Source organism: Pteropus alecto, unplaced genomic scaffold, assembly GCF_000325575.1.
Source record: "Pteropus alecto unplaced genomic scaffold, ASM32557v1 scaffold7, whole genome shotgun sequence".
Lineage (NCBI taxonomy): Eukaryota > Metazoa > Chordata > Mammalia > Chiroptera > Pteropodidae > Pteropus > Pteropus alecto.
In genome coordinates, this window is record NW_006494614.1 from 20,529,182 (window position 1) to 20,534,703 (window position 5,522).

General features: G+C 36.3%; 1 pseudogene; it reads left to right on the top strand.

The window, feature by feature from the left end:
- Positions 1-3,864: 3,864 nt before the first annotated feature.
- On the top strand, positions 3,865-4,047 carry LOC102886141 (annotated as a pseudogene).
- The last annotated feature ends 1,475 nt before the right edge of the window (positions 4,048-5,522 follow it).

A 5,522-nucleotide genomic window follows, 5' to 3' on the forward strand; every position in this document is an offset into this window, starting at 1 on the left:
TGCTGAACAACTTGCAGAGGTTCCTTATGTCCTTGTTTCTCCTACAGGCAGCCTATCTTTAGTGGCCCACTTCCTGTGCAGGCAGGGTTTGGGAATGGTGAAAATATCTAAGTAGATCCTAGGGTACGGATCCTGTCCCTAACACAGCTGTTATGCTAGTCTGGTCTCCTTACCTCTGTTGTTCAGAGAGGAGGACTAGGGTCAAGTGTGAGCCAAGTATCAAGGTCTAAATCAGTGTATATCACACTCTAATGTATATGAGAATCACATTAAAATGCAAACACTGATTCAGCAGGTCTGAGATGGGGACTGAGATTCTGTTTTACTGAAGCTTACAGTGAGCCACAGGGTATCTACAGACAGGCAATTTTAGGGCACTTTGATGAGAAAGGGAAGTTGAGAACATGGAGAAAATGCTTTTCAAGCTTCACTTCATAAGATGGATCAATAAATTCAGGTTGATTTTAGAGGCTAGCAAATGTAACAGGGACTCTAAAAGATTTGTTAATAATATTGCATTCCAAGAAGACTTCTAGAAAGTCTTAGAACCACCTAGTTGTTTTATAAAATTAAATCTGTGCAGATTTTAAATTGATGCAGCCTCCCTGTTTATGCCCCCCCTTTTTTTTTCACAATATACACTTGAAAAGCTTAACCATGCGGAAATTTAGCCATGTGGATTTGCACAAAGTTGAAGCTGTTAGATGCCTGGCAGAGAGTAGCTGCTCAATAAAAAATGTATCAAAAGGACTAATAAAAAATATTCATTTCAGAGTTTTTTTAATTAATTAAGAAAAACTGAAAATAGTCTGATAGTAACAGTAAGAGATTGGGTTAAATATAATATATTTATGCAACAAAACGTTGTGAGGTGATTAAAATTTGTTCTTGAATTGGAGACGATTAAATTATTTAGAGATAAATATTCATGATATGCTGTTGGGGGGAGTCTGTTCCGTACAACATTTTAAATGTGATTGCATTTTTATCAAAATAAAGTATGTTTATGTGTACACATACATTATAGATATAGTCACTGAAGAAAGACTTGGAGGATATTTACCAAAATGTTATGAGTATCCTGGTGATTACTTGTACCTGCCAAGTTTTCTACAATAAATACATATATATTATTTCCTTTAAGAAGGAAACAACAAAAATGGTATTGTATTAGTAAATAATCTTTAAAAGAGCATCTTAGAAACTCTTGGAAATAAAATTCATGAATTTTGATACTAAAAAAAATGTGTATATTCTTCCCATGAAAATTGAATGGCTTTCAGCATAAGAAGCCCACTCTGTTTCCATGTCCCTCCTGACCTGTCTTTAGAGTGTGGTTCAGAGAAAAGCAGAACCACTATGAGAGTGATTCTATGCAATTATGGGAGCTGGAGGAGCAGCTGTTGCCTCTGCATCTAGTGTTGAGCATAAAGTCACTCAAAGTCAGCTGGGGGAGAAAAGCTAATTGTGAAAGAGAGCAAGGAAGCATGAGGAAGAACTGAACCCATGTCTCTATTACCACCTCCAGCTCTGTTGTCATGGGTAACCTGCAGAAGAAACCGGTATCTTTCACCCAGAGCTGCATACGCGCTGGGCTCAGAATTCAGAAAAGCTCAAGAAGGACACCTCTCAGAACTGGAAGAGCCACGGCCCGTTGCCAATGCACATGCACCAAGTCAGCTAGTGGATCACTAACAATGCAGGCAAGCAGCCCACCTGCCTCAAACCCTGCACTGACCCTCAGAGAGTAAAAGACACAGCAGCTTCACTGCTGACTTCCAAATTCACATAAAATGTCTCTTTCAGACTCCAATTCAGAACCACATAGAAGGGGGATTCTGAGAAATTTAGCTCCATCTTAGATAAGTTGGCACAGTACAAAGCTACCAAAGTCCATGTTTTAAACCATACTTAACTTCAAAAAAAGACAATAGGAAAATTATGCTTTCACTTAACATGATGCAACAATCCCTCTTACAACCAAAAGGAACCTAAGGCTCTCTCCAAGAGAATACAAAGTCCCTTTAACCATCTTTGGACATTGTTCATGTCTCTTCTAGCTGATTCGCATTTTCTTTTGATATCTGGTGACTTTAATGCTGAGATCTAAGATTAACTACTATTAACACAGGTTAGAAGGTAGAAGAATAAGAGGGAGAAGGAAAAATATTGGTTAATATATTCATGAATATATTCATATCAAAACAAACAGGAAATGCAAATAGCTATTACTCTCCCTATTTCTGCTACTGGTCACATGGCTGTAGATGGTATTTATAACCACCTTCTTCCACCTAGTCCTCTGCCCTCAGTATGTACCTAGGCTGGTCATAATTTACACATGGTGGGGTGACCCGAATCTTCATTCCTGAAGAGTCTGAGCCATTAGCAGTCTTTCTGGTATTATATTGTTGTTTTCTATTGATTTTAATCACAGGACCTGAGAGGAATAAGAGACATCCAGATATATCTTATGCATTGCAGAAATACTCCTTACTTCCCTTTGTTTAGTGGCAACACATCCACAATCAGGATCATTCAATGACTCCAGCCAGTGGAACAACCCCTTCTTCGGCTGCTGATTTGGCAGGAGGAGCTCAAGTAACCAGCTAGCAATCTCATCTGCCAGTTTAACTGAACCATTGCAGTATTCTCTAGTGAAAGAGTTCCTTTCTTGGCAGCTAAGACTGCTAACCCAGCAGAGCCCAATGTTGTGGGAATGGGAAACAATTTTCAGTAGTGGATCACTAGAGGTAGTAAAGGAACCACTCTAATTTGTACTGCCTAATTCTCAGACCAGTGAAGCTGGCTTTGAGAGAAACATCAGTTACTGATGTCAAGCATATACCACATTCTAGCATCTGTTGTTTGATTTTTACACGTTCAGATTTTGTAACATTTCAGAAGTATTATGTACGAAAAGAATGTCTACTTACACTCATCATCTGTTTGAGAGCTATTTAGATAGAATCCTGCACAGAACACCAGAATATTCCTTGAGAATATTTTTTACCCGAGGAAAAAGGAGGAAATCCCTGTCCCCTGGAAGACAGAGAACGATATTGAAATTAACAAGGAATAATAAAAATGAGGCTTGTCCTTAATTCTCTATATGATAGTCCAGAGTTTAAAATTAGAATTCTCTGTCCAGTATGGGAGGTGAACACACAGTGTAAATACATATATGCCTTACTGTTAAAATGTACAGCTGAAACTTATTGGATTTTGTTAACCAATGTCACCATTAAAATTAATTAATTAATTGATTAATTAAAAATTAAATAAAATGCTTGATGAATTAGATATAGCACCAAAAAAAGAAAGAAAGAAAGAAAGAAAAAAGCATTCTCTGTCCAAAGAAACTATCAAACAAGAGTGAATATTGAATAAAAACATTTTTAGGAATGGAATGGCTAAGATATTTTACTTTCCACAAACTCTTTTTAGAAAGTTACTTTAGAAGGACATATTTTACAAACCAGTGAAATAAGCCAAGAAAAAAACAAGATATAAGATTCAGGAAAAATATATATATAATGACAAGAACAATGAAGTGAGAAGTTCCAACAGGAAGAAGAATTCAAGGACTAAGGCTCGAGGGGTTAAAAAAGAATCTTACTAGAATAGATAAATGTGATGTAGAACTGGGGATGAAAAACTGAGACTATAATAATGTAAAATACTGCAACAAAAGAGAAGGGAATTGAGAAATTCTATGGAAAAGAAAAAGCTGGGGGAAAAAAGAGAGCATAACCATAATTCATTCATTGGTTCTGCAGTAAACAGTAATTATACACCACGCATTGCATGAGCACAAGCCTCTTTGCCTCTTGCTTTAGACCTCCTGTCTCATCTCTGCTCGAAATGGATCCCAATTACACCTGCCCCACTACATTGGTGGCTCCTGCACTGGATTCTGCAAATGCAGACTGCAGATGCACCTCCTGCAAGAGGAGCTGCTGCTCCTGCTGCCTTGTGGGCTGTGCCCAGTGATCCCAGGGCTGTATCTGCAAAGGAGCATCGAACAAGTGCAGCTGCTGGGCCTGATGTTAGGGGGAGCCTGCTCCTCAATGTAAATAGAGCAACATGTTCAAAACTGCATTTTTTAATTTTTTCATAAACCCTGATCTGATTGCTGTATTCCTTTTTGTATGAAATATTTGAAGGACAATAAACTTATCTAGACTCTTAAAAAACAATGGTTATATAATTATGTTGATGTAAGCATGGTTTATTGAGGTATAAGTTATGGAATCAGTCTCTTTAAAGGAAGAGAACTAAGCTCCATCCTGACTTCCAAGATGAACTATATCGCTGGTAACCAAATAGTACATATAGGGAAATTGCCATTTATAGAAGTTTTCCAGCTAGTAAATGTAAAATCAATGTTAGAAGTAGAATAGCCCCATATCACAACCCTTAATGAAATAATAGATCTAGATCAGTATTACCCCATAGAATTTTCTGTGATGATGGAAATAATCTATATCTGGACATATTTAACAAACACAGTAGCCATGAGAAACATGAACTTACTGAGCATATGACATGTAGCTAGTGCAACTAAGAACTGAATTTTTAATTTTATTTAATTTTAATTTATATTTAAATAATGACATGTGACTAATAGCTGCCATATGGGATCATCATACAGATCTAAACAATGATCATAAATGACTGCTAGTATCACAAAAGGAGATCTCCAGATACTATAAGTCTCCCAGTAGAAGAATACAGCATCGCCTAAGTGGTCTTGTCAAGATATTGAACCTGAATTTGATCAAGCCTCTAGATTCAACTACCAACTTGCAAGGAAACGTAGGGGAACATACTAAATATCATGCAAACGTGTTAGCGAAATCCAGACTGTAGGATACTTTATTAAACAATACAATTTCTTCAAACAAATAAATTTCAAGGAAAAATAAAGAGAATTGAAAGAAACTATAGATTTAAAGAGACAAATAACAACTAATAGCAATGTGTGAATATTATATGGCTCCAGATCCAAACAAAACTGAAAAAAAGAATTATTACACATCTGAAATAGTTAAAATTGTGAATAGTGACTTAATATTTGATATTAAAGAATTTTTATTAATTGTTTAGTTGGAGTTACATTTTTGGAAAAGGTCTTTATCTTTTAGAAATACATACTAAATATTCGTGGGTAATATGTTAAAATGTCTAGGATTTGCTTCAAAAATAATACAGGAACCAATTTAGAACCATTAGGATGGCTATTACACACACAGACACACACACACACACACACACACACACACACATGCACACGCACTCACACACAAAACAACCAAAGATCCTCAAAAAAGAAAAAAACACACAAAAAAAAATAAGTGTTGGAGAGGGTATGGAAGAATTGAAACACTTGTGCATTGCTAGTAGAAGTGTTTAATGGTACAGCCACTGTGGAAAACAGTATGGCAGTTCCTCAAAAAATTAAACATTGAATTATGATATGATCCAGTAATTTTACTTCTGGGTATATACCCAAAAGAATT